The sequence below is a fragment of the Lepidochelys kempii genome, chromosome 7 (assembly GCF_965140265.1).
Source record: "Lepidochelys kempii isolate rLepKem1 chromosome 7, rLepKem1.hap2, whole genome shotgun sequence".
Classification (NCBI taxonomy): domain Eukaryota; kingdom Metazoa; phylum Chordata; order Testudines; family Cheloniidae; genus Lepidochelys; species Lepidochelys kempii.
This window is the reverse complement of record NC_133262.1, coordinates 108,680,779-108,697,478: the sequence shown is the minus strand read 5'-3', so window position 1 is coordinate 108,697,478 and position 16,700 is coordinate 108,680,779. Positions and strand designations below refer to the sequence as shown.

General features: G+C 42.5%; 1 pseudogene; it reads right to left on the bottom strand.

The window, feature by feature from the left end:
- LOC140915211 (zona pellucida sperm-binding protein 3-like) overlaps positions 1–16,700 on the bottom strand; it is a 44,088-nt pseudogene that overhangs the window by 4,923 nt on the left and 22,465 nt on the right.

Here is a 16,700-nt window from a genome sequence, read left to right as displayed (position 1 = left end):
CTCAGAACTAGGGTGACCATATTTCCCAAAGGGAAAAAAGGAAACCATGTGGGGCTAACCTGAGCCCTACCCCTCCCCACGCAGGGCTGGCCAGAGCCATTTACCCAAGCCATGTCTCCCCCTCCCTGCACAAGATTGGTATCGCTGCTCACCTGAGCCCTGGCCTCCCTCCCTGTGCAGGCTGGCATTACCACTCGACCCAACCCCCTCCCCATGTTCCTCTGCACTCCATTTGGGGGGTGGGGGGCAAAAGTGGGCATTTGTCCCATTTGCACTTGCCAACGGATCAGGTTGGGAAGAGCAAAAAGGACAAATGTCCACTTTTTGGGGAAAAAAAAGAAATCGGGCAGTCCGGGACAGGACTTAAAAAAGGGACTGTCCCGGCCAAAATGGGATGTACGGTCACCCTACTCAGAACGCCGTAGCACAACAACTAGACTCCCTACAGTGCTGTTGTCTTCTTGCAGCTGGCAGGATGGAGAAGCCGAATCCCAGCACCTTCTGGAGGAGTAAACAAAGGGCACAGACCACCAGACTGTCTGTACTGCGCTTCTTGTTCCAGCTTGCATGGGTCTGCTCGCCCTGTGATTGCACTTGTGCTGAGAACCCTGCCCAATCTAGGGCAGCACACCAATAATACCTCCAGGTTCTGTTGATTTAGAGATTTCAGCATTACACAAGCTAGAAGAGTTTTCTGGTTATCCACAACTAGACAGAGCTAAGGGGGAGTCATTAGATACTGACCCTGCAGTTTAATTTTGAGAGAGCAAACCCAGTCCTTACCTGCAGCACACTGCCACATTCATGCAGCCCCATCTGAAAGATAACCCTGTTGGCTACAGCATTCAAGGCAGAGTGCTGGCAAGCAGCTGGGCCAAGGCTCAGATCAGTAGCTTTGGTCAGCTGGCCTGTTTCAAAGAGGTCCTGGTGCACAGTTATTACCATCTGAGACTCTTGGCATTGTAAGGTAACAGGTTGCCATAAGGACACAGCTCTAGCTAGAGCCCAGGGAAGGGATGGAGCAGGTGATAGCACACAGTACTGTCTTGGGTAAATATTAACTCTGTTTGAAGGTCTCCAACCCTGCTAAAATGCTCCTAGACAAATTCCAGAAGTCAGAGCAATGTACTGTATTAATTATCAGACACAGAAACATCTGCTTCCTATTCTATTTAATCTGAGTAATTGCACCACACACAAAGGCTGTTGCTCCAAATCCCTTTATACCCCATGTCCATTCACAGCTGCGTCAGTTAATTGACCTTCTCTCAGCTTGTAGTAAATAATCTGCAGGCAAGCAGAGCCCTTTCCAGTGGCCAGAGCAGAATTTGGAGTAGGGGGAGTAATGAGGACTTATCCCACCTATCTTGATCTGTGTGTGGGGAAATTCCTGAAGGGTTCTTGGAAACACATTGCTAAACTTTTTTAATTTGGATGGGAAGTATCATTTGTAGTTAGTCCATGATGCTGCTTAATATCAGAAGGGCTTTTTCAAATATTTTATGCTGTGTACATTCAGTTGTAAATTAAAATCTTAATGGTTGGTGGTTAATTAGGAGAATAAATGTCATTAATTGTAATGGGTAAGGTTCTAACTGAATCTATCCTTTTTTCTAGCAAACATAATGGACAGCTGCTCCCATTTTGCCCTGCATGACTTTTTTAATCCCCACCGGCTGGAAGATGCATTTTCCTGCATACTCATATGACCCTAATACTGCAAACATTTAGACCCTTGTATACTATTGAAGTGTGTAATGTTGATCACTTGAGTAAATGTTTCAGAGCATACAAGCAGGTGTAACTAGATAGAGCCAGAGACTGAGCCCTTATACTTCACATTACCTGCTAGCTAGTATTGAAATAGTTCTGTAAAATGCAGGGGTCTATGCCAGGGGTAATCAATTATTTTTGTCAAGGTCCAAATTTCTTAGTCAAGGTATAGTCAGGGTCCAGATTCCACCCCTTGGATACCCCTGGTCTATGCTAATGAATCCTGATGTAGGACTGGGGCCTAACGTGCATGAGAAAACATGGAACTTTTCAATACAATCATTGCAGGAACTTCAACCTGATTGTCATTGAACACAGAAAAATAATGAGCTATCTCAGTACTGGATAATACACATAGTACTTTCCTTTCCTTTATGTTGCAAAGCAATAATAAATAAATAAAAGTAAAATGTAAAAGAAAGTGAAAAAGAGGAACTTAGTTGGTACAACATGAGTGAATCAAGTCTTAGAGAGAAACTAACTACTTACCATGACTGCTTCATTTATAATAATTATTCAGACCACATATCAACTGAGGCTGGCTGAGTTTCATACCTTTATAATTTATTCCTGATTTTATTGCCCAATCAGAGCAAAGTTGCAAATCTATAACTTACTAATGAAAATCAGTCAAAGCATGCTTCCAAAATGATACTTTTTGTTGGAATTTATGTATTATCTACCCTGGTGCTAAATTCTATTACAATAAAATTGTGTGAGTCTAGAACTACTTCTTTGTTTTTCTGTATATTCATACCATAGTTATTATCTTCTATAGAAAGGGAGCTGTATTCTCCACTAGTGTAAATCAGCACAACTTCACTGGCTTTGGGAAAGCTACAGTGGTTTACACTAGCTGAGAATCTAGCCAAGTTTTATAAGAAGGATATATAGTACTTCACTTAAAAAAAAACAAATTACACTTGCCATGAAGTCAATAGAAATTCTGTCTTAGTAACATTATAAACCTCTTTCCTATTGGGTTATTTTAGTTTTAGTCACACAAACTCTGTGCAATGCACAAAGAGATTTCTGAAATATGAATCCCAAAATGGTGGCATTTCTTTTCTGTATTTATATAATTCTCCGTGTCTACCACTTAGAATCAGAAGGGCAATAACAAAACAAACATTCTCTCTAGGAGCCAGATTCTGCCACCTTTACTCACATTGAATGGTACTTTACTCTGTGAGCAGTCCCTTTGATTTCCCTAATGTTTAAAATGTACTGCTTGCAGGGTGGTTTCTCGGAGAGTAGATACAAAGGTGTCTTTGAGTCAGAAATGCTGGCTAGACTAAGAGCATGCAAGTGTTTCATTTTTCCAAAACTGAACTTAAATAAAAATAGTGCATGATTTCATTTAATGTGTGTGAATAAAACAAAAGTATCTGAATGAATTGATTTTGCTGCAAAATTTGGAGACCACATCTTATAATGAAACACAAATGATCTACTGCCGTTGCTTTAACACATTGCTAGCTATAACAGACTATATGGGAAAGAAAATGGACATTGAGAGAAGATAGAATAGAAGCTAATGGCTGGCCAGACAAGTATGAACTAATGCAATTCTCAACCTTTGCCATACCCTGACCCCATTTTGCAGCAACAACAACAATACAAACTGGCTTGGGGACTGACCCCCATAGTTTCAGGACTTTTCTCTGATCTAGCCATAAAAAAGGCCAGTGTTTCTGATGCCATTGGATCTACAGTTGGAGAATCCATGGGCTGAAGGACAACATGGTGAATAACACATGGAGGGCTAAATCTCTCAAGGAAACAAATGAAGATCTGGCCCAGTGGGGCAGAAAACTCAAAAATAGAGCAAATCATGGTGAAGGAGATACTGAACACTGAAGGAATGATAATAGCTATGGGTTGGCAGGAAAAGAGAAAATATCAACAACTCTTATAAAAGACTGGATATCAATAAACAGCAGCTATGCCAAAGAGACAAAAATCAAGTGGTAACTTTATGTGACTTTCATGACTGCATTTGGGCTAAGTCAGTTACATTTAGATGGTGGTTTCAGAGTAACAGCCGGGTTAGTCTGCATTCGCAAAAAGAAAAGGAGTACTTGTGGCACCTTAGAGACTAACCAATTTATTTGAGCATAAGATTTCGTGAGCTACAGCTCAGCTGCACTGAGGCATTCATCTTGCCCTGGACAGGAGGAGGATGTGTTGAGGACCAGTGCAGGCAAGTTTAAAAGAATAAATAATTATGATTGGCTAGTTTTTTTTTTAATCTAACAGAAAAGTAAAATGTATCAAACTGAGTGATCATGCACAGGTATTGTGTAGGGTTAGGATGGAGCCATTGGGTAATTCGTATGGTGTGCTGATAAAAGGAGGACTATGTATAGCCTCCAGAAAGATCACTACAGTTTTCTCTATGGTTGAAAATTACCATGAAAACTGCACCTTTCTTTTTTACTGTAAACTTAATTCTTACTCTACAAATTAGAAATTGCCTGTAAGGAAACAAGAAGCTACAACTGCTTTTGAATATTATTAGGAGAAGCCATCAGCTTCCTACCGAATAAATAAACTAGCCATCGAAATATAGCAGCTTGACATTTCCTTTCTTTTAATGTTGCATGTCACATTTCCATTGTATATTTCAGAGAAAACAGCAGGAAATCTGTTTTGACTTTAAAGTTTGTGAAAGTAGAGACTAAGGCAATAGGTGATTTAACTTTGAGGTTGGTATAAAATGAGTGCAAAGGATAACTCTTTCTGGCAGTCATTAAAATTAAATAATCAAGTTAAGGAAATCTATATCTCCATTGTGTAACTACTTCCTTTAGCTAGTTCTTGAAAGGCTGCCAGCAGTAACAACTTAATAAACCAGAAAGCGCAATAGTATCTGGAACTTGACCTAAATAATGCAATGGTCAGAAGAAAGGGACAAATATGTCCCAGAGAAAGGCTGTGTCCAAAGCGAATGGATTCTGCTGAGGAGCATGAGCTAAAAGTTTGGATTAATCACATTTAAAAATGATGGAGAAGCTACTTCGAATGTCTGAAAAACAAGGGATGTATGTCAGGGAAACAAGTTGAACATTGTGTAACAGTGGTATCTACTTTTGTAAATAGTTATTAGTATCTGGCTGGTGTATTATGCCTCGCAATATAGTCTGAAGCAATACAAAACTGGAATTAAGGTCACTGTTGAGAGTAATTATGTTAATATCTTGGAAAATTATAAATAATTTCTCATAGAGAATTCTGGCATTGGCAGGAGGTAAAAGGGGAAGAGGATTTCTGTGCAAACTTGTTGCCTGCCCCAAAAGCAAACACACACAATCTGTCCCTTTGTTTCCATCACCCATTAATTTTTTATTTAACCCATTGAGCACAAATATTTAAAACATAGGAGGTGAAATCCTGACTCCATTGTAATCAACAGGAGTTTTGCCATTGACTTTAGTGGGCATAGGATTTTGCCCAGGGTTTTCTTCATGATCCTTTTCCAGACCTTTAAGATTTGTCTATGTGGGGAGTTACTGTGTGGCAAGCCAGGACCGATACTTCCATAGCACTTTCCAGTGGGTTTGTATCCTTTTCTTCTTCACCCAACCTTCTGTATCTGCTACTTTCTCAATATGTTCTGGCAGCTTAACTTTTAGGTAGTTTCATTTTTGTTCAGATTCCCATAACCGGAAAAGTGATGTGTTACATGCATGCTCCAGCTTTCCATTGTAGCCTCACTCTACAGTATGATTTGTCATGTTGCATTGTTTCCGGAAGCTACCACAAAGCATCACAACATACAGTTGCTCTAGAAGCCAAAAACAAGATGGTGGCAACAATTCCAAGTCTATAAATAGTTTAACAATAATATGTGATGAATAGAAATTGCTTTTGTTTTCAATAACTTATCAGGAGTTGCGTTGCCTAACACATTGTAGGGATCAGGCTCAGTGACTTTAAAATCCTGAGCAGTTCCTGTGATAGAACCTGTTACAAAACATAGTACAAATGACAGTGCATTAAAAGATGCTTTCCTAGCTCTACAGCGTGTTATAACATGTCAGAATAACTTATTGGGAAAGAAGCAATTTCTGTTGATTTTTCATTAACAAAAGAGTTTCAAATGTTTCCTCTGTTTAGAGTTAATATTTAAGTTGAATACTTGCTAGTAAACTCTCAAAGACTTATGCACGGCTTTTGCTTTGGGACTTCCACTTGTTTTAATGGAAGGTGAGTGACTAGGACTATGTTGGTATAACTATGCTGGCATCGCCACCGAGTAGCGACACAGTGTATACTGACAGAAGGCGATTTTCTGCTGATATAGAAATGCTGACATAGGAATGATGTTAGTGATGCCGACAGAAGCACTCTTTCATCAGCATAGCTGTGTTGATACTGGAGTTTTTGTTAGCATAGCTGCGTTGCTCAGGAGTGTGGTTTTTCACATCCCTTACTGACATAACTATGACAATATAAGGGTTTTATAGGGTTTTAAGGGTAGACCAGCCTAGAACTCTCCACAACAAATTAGATGCTAGGAACCTTTTGGACAAGTCAACATGTGCCTGAGGTTTAATGCTGATGGACAGGAGCTCCATATTTCACATATATAAGGTCAAAGTGATATTCTTTTAATTGAAGAGGTTGTAAGAACAGCCTAGTGGGGCTAGAGCAGTTTGGTTCTAAGATCCCACCCTATGGACTAAGTTTTGTTTTGTTTCTTTAAAGAACTAGTGACTTTGGGACCTGGAGCTGAGGGCTTCTGGCTTTTGCATCTTCAGAGTGCTGCTGGGTCTGCCAGACTCTGAGGACTGCTATAGTAAGGTCCCTCCATTCCTAATAATGTATAGCTTTATTTCAGATTTTGGGTCACAACCCACTGGATGGTTCCTCTAAGGCACAGACCCCCTGGTACCTCGTTCCTCATGGCTCTTTTAAGCTTCTTCTTCAACTGATTCATAGTCCACTGAATCAGAAGGACACCCCATCCTTCCCATTAGGATGCCAGTGAACTCCCTAAGCATTTTCAGTGGATTCCCTTGACATCATCCCCAACAGCCTGATTGCCAGAGAACTCACCTACTTGTGAAGAGAAGATTTCAATTCTACTTATTAACTTGCAAGAAAATTTCTTGCTACTGCTATGGGAGTGTGCTTGCTTTGAGCAAACATAATTAAACAATAAAAACATTTATGTAGCTAAGTAAGATGTATGTATATATTAACTATCCCATTTTTTAAAAGCTAAAGTTACAAATGTATACAGTACTTTACCAAATCACACATCCTATGCAATGAAATACATAATAGACTCATCTGTTGAATGGATACATGCTGCTACAGGGAAATGCACATAGAATACATTAAGAGTAAGGAACCGATAAAGGAGTATTTATACTTACTGAAGATTGATACATTACGTAGACTAGTAGGCTTGATTTGCCCCCAGTTACACCAGTTTTACACTGCTGGAAATCTGTCAATGGCAACATAATTAGACCTGATGTGCACTGGGTGTAATAGAGGAGAATGTGGCCCATTTTGACATCTGTGAACTTTATTAATGATCTATCAGCTGTGGATACGGTCTATCCAGTCTGATTAGTTTTACTTCAGTGTACTTTTGCTGGATCCAACTGCTGCTCTCAATTATATGGATGCAAATACAGAGTAATTCTTTTAACTATTCATGTGCATAAAAGTAAGCATGGCTTTCAGTGTCGGCAAGTTTGGGTGCTTGGATACTTTACTCCGAGGTTTTCACTAAGGTGAAAATGTTTTAGGCCCTGGTACTACAAATATTTATGCATATGCATAATTTGGTTCACACGAGCAGTTCCATTGACTGCAATGGGATTGCAACGTTTTGCAATATTTACTCCGAGGTTTTCACTAAGGTGAAAATGTTTTAGGCCCTGGTACTACAAATATTTATGCATATGCATAATTTGGTTCACACGAGCAGTTCCATTGACTGCAATGGGATTGCAACGTTAGTAAAGTTAAACAGGTGCATGTTCCGAGGCTCAAGCCATACGCGGAAAACACTCCCAGTGAATGCTTATTTGTTTAAGAACCGATTTCCAGTGGAAATAAAAAGAACAAACACTGTGAAACCATTTGTACTGGCTTAGCTTTTGTAAAAAACTTATTTCTACAAAACATGCAATTGGAGCCAGACGTGACCTGACATCGGCTGTTTAATGTATGTAATAATCTTTTAAACTATCCTTTATATTCAAAGGTACTGATTAGGATGTGGTCATTTGATAGTTATGTGGAATCACATGATGCTTTATCATCGTTAGTTAAGGTGCAATTAGAACTAAGTGCTGCTATTTGGTGTATATGGTGAGGTCAGCTTTTGCAAGCTGGGATGCAGATGACATTTCGCTGTGCTTCGGCCGGTTGAATTCATAATGTTCATTTAGGAAAATTAGCTGACAATTACGTTTAGTGCATTGCAGACTCATAAAATCCACTCACTGAAGGAGAAACTAGGCTGTACTGCAAGTGGTATTGGCTATCAAGCCATACAATTATGCTGTTATCCCTACAACAGGGACATTTAGTATCGTGATCTGATGGACACAGAAAAAGTTCTAACTTTAAGAGATAACATGTGCTTCTGCTCTAAGTAACATTCATTATCAAATAGGGGCCTTATTTTCAGAGGGAGGGGCTCAGCGCCTTCTGAATATGGGGGTTCTTTAAGGTGTCTCAAGTTGGACACCCAAAAGTGGAGGTCCCCCAAATCACTAATCACTTCTGAAAATCTTGGCTTCAGACTGTAACCCTCTTCCAAGCTGCGTATGCTCTCTTTCGGAGTGGTGCCACAGTAAAGAGGTCAATATTTCTGCATGTAATCTCCTAAGAAAAGTTTTCTGACCTTTTCTTTTTCAGTAAACTCACCCACAAATGCAAAGAAATGCATCATTCACATGGGTTAATCCATGTAGGACTTGAGTCATAAGTGGTATAATACAAGGAAAGCTAAAGACTATCTCACGTATAGACCGTTGTGAAGGTTATGTGAAAGCTTTGCAACATTTCCCTGACAAACCTCTGGGCCCCAGCAACACTTTCTAGGATGCAGCAATTGTGACGCTTGAAGAAAAAAACTAAAAATGTACTATAAAACCAAAAACTAATGAGGCTCATTTATATAAAAATTACTTGAGTTTATTTGCAGGTAATTCAGAGCCAATCCTAGTCTATTCTCTTTTCACAGAGAATGTGAAGGTAGTGCTAGAAATGCCACTTCAAATTCAGTTAGTTGGTAAGCTGACCTTGGATTCTGTCCAGTTTTATAGTCTTTCAAACCCAAATATGTGTAATTGAACTAGAGTGTGTCTTGCGTGCAGGTCAGATGGGCCTGAGGACCAGGGTCATGTGTTTGACTTTTCTGATTGTTACAATGTGAAGAATTTTAAAAATACAAGTTATTTACAATGTGGTTATTTACAAGGTGGTTATTTAAAATTATTTAAGTCCCAGTGGGCCAATTTCTTCTCCCAGTGATATCAGTACAACCTCATTGACTTCAGTTGGGTTAAACTGGATGGTCTACATTAGGACTTTAGGTCGAATTTAGCAGTGTTAAATCGATGTAAACCTGCACCCATCCACACGATGAAGCCCTTTATTTCGACTTAAAGGGCTCTTAAAATTGATTTCCTTACTCCACCCCTGACAAGTGGATTAGCACTTAAATCGGCCTTGCTGGGTCGAATTTGGGGTACTGTGGACACAATTCAATGGTATTGGCCTCCAGGAGCTATCCCAGAGTGCTCCATTGTGACCGCTCTGGACAGCACTCTCAACTCAGATGCACTGCTCAGGTAGACAGGAAAAGAACTGCGAACTTTTGAATCTCATTTCCTGTTTGGCCAGCGTGGCAAGCTGCAGGTGACCATGCAGAGCTCATCAGCAGAGGTAACCATGATGGAGTTCCAGAATCGCAAAAGAGCTCCAGCATGGACTGAATGGGAGGTACGGGATCTGATCGCTGTATGGGGAGAGGAATCCGTGCTATCAGAACTCCGTTCCAGTTTTCAAAATGCCAAAACCTTTGTCAAAATCTCCCAGGGCATGAAGGACAGAGGCCATAACAGGGACCCGAAGCAGTGCCGCGTGAAACTTAAGGAGCTGAGGCAAGCCTACCAGAAAACCAGAGAGGCGAACGGCCGCTCCGGGTCAGAGCCCCAAACATGCCGCTTCTATGATGAGCTGCATGCCATTTTAGGGGGTTCAGCCACCACTACCCCAGCCATGTTGTTTGACTCCTTCAATGGAGATGGAGGCAACACGGAAGCAGGTTTTGGGGACGAAGAAGATGATGATGATGATGATGAGGTTGTAGATAGCTCACAGCAAGCAAGCGGAGAAACCGGTTTTCCCGACAGCCAGGAACTGTTTCTCACCCTGGACCTGGAGCCAGTACCCCCCGAACCCACCCAAGGCTGCTTCCTGGACCCGGGAGGTGGAGAAGGGACCTCCGGTGAGTGTACCTTTTAAAATACTATACATGGTTTAAAAGCAAGCATGTGAAAGGATTACTTTGCCCTGGCATTCGCGGCTCTCCTGGATGTACTCCCAAAGCCTTTGCAAAAGGTTTCTGGGGAGGGCAGCCTTATTGCGTCCTTCATGGTAGGACACTTTACCACTCCAGGCCAGAAACACGTACTCGGGAATCATTGTACAACAAAGCATTGCAGTGTATGTTTCCTGGCGTTCAAACAACATCCATTCTTTATCTCTCTGTGTTATCCTCAGGAGAGTGAGATATCATTCATGGTCACCTGGTTGAAATAGGGTGCTTTTCTTCAGGGGACACTCAGAGGAGCCCGTTCCTGCTGGGCTGTTTGCGTGTGGCTTAACAGAAATGTTCCCTGCTGTTAGCCACGGGGAGGGGGGAGGGTTGAGGGGGTAGCCACGCGGTGGGGGGAGGCAAAATGCGACCTTGTAATGAAAACATATGTGCTATGTATGTAATGTTAACAGCAAGGTTTACCCTGAAAGAGTGTAGCTACTGTTTTATAAAATGTGTCTTTTTAAATACCGCTGTCCCTTTTTTTTTCTCCACCAGCTGCATGTGTTTCAAGGATCACAGGATCTTCTCCTTCCCAGAGGCTAGTGAAGATTAGAAAGAAAAAAAAACGCACTCGTGATGAAATGTTCTCTGAGCTCATGCTGTCCTTCCACACTGACAGAGCACAGATGAATGCGTGGAGGCAAATAATGTCAGAGTGCAGGAAAGCACAAAATGACCAGGAGGAGAGGTAGCGGGCTGAAGAGAGTAAGTGGCGGGCTGAAGAGAGGGCTGAAGCTCAAATGTGGCGGCAGCGTGATGAGAGGAGGCAGGATTCAATGCTGAGGCTGCTGGAGGACCAAATCAGTATGCTCCAGTGTATGGTTGAGCTGCAGCAAAGGCAGCTGGAGCACAGACTGCCACTACAGCCCCTGTGTAACCACCCTCCTCCCCAAGTTCCATAGCCTCCACACCCAGACGCCCAAGAATGCGGTGGGGGGAGCCACTGGCCAACCAGCCACTCCGCCACAGAGGATTGCCCAAAAAAGAGAAGGCTGGCATTCAATAAATTTTAAAGTTGTAAACTTTTAAAGTGCTGTGTGGCATTTTCCTTCCTTCCTCCATCACCCCTCCTGGGCTACCTTGGTGGTCATCCCCCTATTTGTGTGATGAATGAATAAAGAATGCATGAATGTGAAGCAACAATGACTTTATTGCCTCTGCAAGCGGTGATCGAAGGGAGGAGGGGAGGGTGGTTAGCTTAAAGGGAAGTAGAGTGAACCAAGGGGCGGGGGGTTTCATCAAGGAGAAACAAAGAGAACTTTCACACCGTAGCCTGGCCAGTCATGAAACTGGTTTTCAAAGCTTCTCTGATGCGTACCGCGCCCTCCTGTGCTCTTCTAACCACCCTGGTGTCTGGCTGCGCGTAACCAGCAGCCAGGCGATTTGCCTCAACCTCCCACCCCGCCATAAACGTCTCCCCCTTACTCTCACAGATATTGTGGAGCACACAGCAAGCAGTAATAACAGTGGGAATGTTGGTTTCGCTGAGGTCTAAGCGAGTCAGTAAACTGCGCCAGCGCACCTTTAAACGTCCAAATTCTGCACTTGCTCAGCCTGTAGTTGAACAGCTCCTGACTACTGTCCAGGCTGCCTGTGTACGGCTTCATGAGCCATGACATTAAGGGGTAGGCTGGGTCCCCAAGGATACATATAGGCATTTCAACGTCCCCAACAGTTATTTTCTGGTCTGGGAATAAAGTCCCTTCCTGCAGCTTTTGAAACAGACCAGAGTTCCTGAAGATGTGAGCGTCATGTACCTTTCCTGGCCATCCCACGTTGATGTTGGTGAAACGTCCCTTGTGATCCACCAGAGCTTGCAGCACTATTGAAAAATACCCCTTGCGGTTTATGTACTCGCCGGCTTGGTGCTCCGGTGCCAAGATAGGGATATGGGTTCCGTCTATGGCCCCACCACAGTTAGGGAATCCCATTGCAGCAAAGCCATCCACTATGACCTGCACATTTCCCAGGGTCACTACCCTTGATATCAGCAGATCTTTGATTGCGTGGGCTACTTGCATCACAGCAGCCCCAACAGTAGATTTGCCCACTCCAAATTGATTCCCAACTGACCGGTAGCTGTCTGGTGTTGCAAGCTTCCACAGGGCTATCGCCACTCGCTTCTCAACTGTGAGGGCTGCTCTCATCTTGGTATTCATGCGCTTCAGGGCAGGGGAAAGCAAGACACAAAGTTCCATGAAAGTGCCCTTATGCATGTGAAAGTTTCGCAGCCACTGGGAATCGTCCCAGACCTGCAACACTACGCGGTCCCACCAGTCTGTGCTTGTTTCCCGAGCCCAGAATCGGCGTTCCACAGCATGAACCTGTCCCATTAGCACCATGATGCATGCATTTGCAGGGCCCATGCTTTCAGAGAAATCTGTGTCCATGTCCTGATCACTCACGTGACTGCGCTGATGTCGCCTCCTCGCCCGATATCGCTCTGCCAGGTTCCGGTGCTGCATATACTGCTGGATAATGTGTGTGGTGTTTAATGTGCTCCTAATTGCCAAAGTGAGCTGAGCACAGAAAAAAGGTGCGGAACGATTGTCTGCCGTTGCTCTGACAGAGGGAGGGGCAACTGACGACATGGCTTACAGGGTTGGCTTCAGGGACCTAAAATCAACAAAGGGGGTGGCTTTACATCAAGGAGTATTTCAGGCAGGACTTCACGGAGGGTTCCAATAAGAAATGGTGCACCTAAGTTATTGTTCTTATTGGAACAAGGAGGTTAGTCTGGCCTCTGATTGATACATGGCTAGATTTACCTTGCTGCACCTTCTCTGTGAGTGACTGCAGTGTGACCTAGAGGAATGAGTCCCCTAGACAGGGGAGAGGGGGAAGCAAATGAGTACAAAACAAATCTGGTCTATTTCTTGTTTTGATCCACTCCATCTATCTTTTACATCTTTGGCTGGCAGCAGACGGTGCAGAAGGACTGCATGCCATCCACATCTCATGGCTGCTCGGCAGAAGATGGTACAGTACGACTGCTAGCCATCCTCATCTCTTGCCTGCCCAGCAGAAGATGGTACAGTACGACTGCTAACAATCTGTATCGCCTGCCTGCTCACCATAAGATGGTTCAATAGGACTAACTGCAGGACTAAAGAGAATGACCTGGTCAAGTCACTCCAAATTTAGTCCCTGCGCCCATGTCTGCCCAGGCGCTCCCGGCCGATGTGGCCAGGAGCACCTCGGACATGATGATGACGGTTACCAGTCTTATTGCACCGTCTGCTGCCAGAAGGCAATGGGTTGCTGCTACTGTGTAGCAATGCAGTACCGCGTCTGCCAGCACCCAGGAGACATACGGTGACGGTTATCTGAGCGGGCTCCATGCTTGCCGTGGTATGGCGTCTGCACAGGTAACTCAGGAAAAAAGGCACGAAACGATTGTCTGCCCTTGCTTTCACGGAGGGAGGGAGGGAACGGGGGCCTGACGATATGTACCCAGAACCACCCGCGACAATGTTTTAGCCCCATCAGGCATTGGGATCTCAACCTAGAATTCCAATGGGCAGCGGAGACTGCGGGAACTGTGGGATAGCTACCCACAGTGCAACGCTCCGGAAGTCGACGCTTGCCTCGGTACCGTGGAAGCACTCCGCCGAGTTAATGCACTTAATGCACTTAGAGCATTTTCTGTGGGGACATACACACTCGAATATATAAAACCGATTTCTAAAAAAACGACTTCTATAAATTCGACCTAATTCCATAGTGTAGACATACCCCGGTCCATTTAGATTCAAAAAAGTTAATTTGTACCCAAACTATAGTATGCACTTCCAAGAAAAGGTAACTTTTAAGTAAGAATATTACAGGTAGGTAGTACATGATAGTAATACAAGCATACTTGTATTACCAAGGAATGCTTATATATGTACATCAAATCCTGATCCTATTGAAAATAACAGCAAATCTTGCAGTGACTTCAGTGAGACCAGGAATTGACTGTTAAAAAGACAGATACAAGGCCTCAACATATTTAAATCAAATATTTGTACTCTCTAAAGCTTGGAACATGAGACACGGCTAACATTAGTCTAAATGCCCTAGTCAGACTGGTAGCTTGCTAAAGAGTTGGACTAAAAAGAAAAGGTTGATCTTGCAAGTAGTACTAGTAACTTGAGCACATATGTAGTCCCCAATGGTTGCTTTTATTTGATGCAACAGATGTAATATGGAAATTTAATCTTGTTTATGAACTTGGATGCAAAGCTGAAGCAGAACAGTGGAGAAATCCAGCTTGCCATGACTAGTCCGACTGAAATTATTTCCTATGTTTAACATGAGCAGGACTTGACTTCACCTTCTTCAGCTGCATGGAAAAATATTTGCTAAAGACTATGAGTTTAAGAAACCCAAAGCTTACAAAGTTGCATGGCTAGTGTCTATGGTGGAGAGGGAAAGGATCATGACAGGATGTGAATGGAATATTCCCATCTCTAAGCTAGAGGTTTAATGAAGTAAAACTTCACTTGATGGAGCCAATTAAACTGGGATATGCTCAGTGGCTTTTGCTAATACAAAGTCGTCATTCTTCTGTTAAAAACCAGGGCAAGGAGTACCCAATTTGCCCCCAGTTTGTTCTCTAATTTAAGCAGCAAACTTTTTTCTTTGAAGGTTCACATGGTAAGTTTTAACTTTTAAATGCGTTACTATTGATATTGAAATAGAAATCAGAATATAAATTGTGTCCAGGAAGAAAGTCACGTACATAAGCTGTAGGTATGATGGTGCTAAGTAAAGTACAAGTATCCATCTGTAAGTAAGTTGGTTATATACAGGAATAAGATGGAAAAGGAGTACTTGTGGCACCTTAGAGACTAACCGAAAGCTTATGCTCAAATAAATTGGTTAGTCTCTAAGGTGCCACAAGTCCTCCTTTTCTTTTTGCGAATACAGACTAACACGGCTGTTACTCGGAAAGGAATAAGATGGGTTATGAGATAAGAAGTTTGTAGTATTAGCTATAGCATATGTATATCTATATCTACTTAATGAGCCAGATCCACAGTTGGAGTCAATCGGTGTAGCTCCGAGGACTTCAGTGGCTGACTTACAGTAGCTGAGGATCTGGGACAGTGTGTATAACTTGATGCAGCTGTCTGCAAAGTACTACTGACCCACTTACAAGACCTAGCTTGAGTGAGTGGTGCAATGCTGTGATGGTGTCAATCATTCTTCTCAGACGTGACCCTGAAAGTTTTGATGGGCTGTTACTCCTTATTCCCAAGAACTCTCACCTATGGAGTCCTGCACGGTCCAATACTTCCCCTTTCCCCCACCCCATCTCCTTTTTATCTGTATATGAATTCTTGGAGAGGTTGTGAGAAGCTCTAGGCTCCACTGCCAAACATTAGCCAGTGGCACCCAGCTGTGCTATCACAAAGATGTAAGAATACTTGAGAGAGATCTATGTCATATGAGGCCAACAGGAGTCCCTGAGCTTCTGGCACAAAATGCGACATTTTAAAAACAATACCACTGTTTATTACCACCAATATCAGTTTATTTTCAAAGCAATTTGCAAATAAAAGGAAAAGGACAGAACTCAGGCAAAAGCTATAAATGGAAAAACGTGTTCCTGAGTTAAGTTCTAGGTTCCTACAGTTCTTCCAGGCTCTTCCTCCATCAGACTGAGCTCATTCTTGGAAGATTGGTCTTATACACCTGGCAGGATTTCTATCATGCTTCACTGAGAGAGAGAGAGAGTACTCACTCAATTATAAATTCCAATATGCAGAACCACTGAAAAAAAGAAGACAGACAGAATTGAGTTATGTTGGTAAATATTTATGATAGACATAGGAAAAGAAAAGAAGCAGTATTCACTGCATATTTAGGATGAAAATAACAGCCACTTATTCCCCCATTGCACTAGTGCATTCAAATCTTAATGACCATATTTGGTGTTCAGATATTATCGTGATGCTAGCCCTAGCAATACATAATTGGATATTAGATGGGGTGGGATCTGAGTTACCCAGGAAAGAATTTTCTGTAGTATCTGGCTGATGAATCTTGCCCATATGCTCAGGGTTTAGCTGATAGCCATATTTGGGGTTGGTGTTGTACCAATAAAATAAAAACCAGCAGGATCTTATTAAAGGGAAAAAGCAAAATACCACATTTATTGTAAATACAGAAAGAATCATAGTAAGCAGTTAGTTATAGCTATAACATTCCATTCAATCTCATATTTATTCTCACATTCATTCATACAAACACACACACACACACATACACACCCACACACACAGGTTCTGCAAGGTTGTTATCATAGTTACCAGCCTTAGAGTTGCTCATGCCAAGCCACTGGCCAGGTGGCCTGGACATGAGGAGG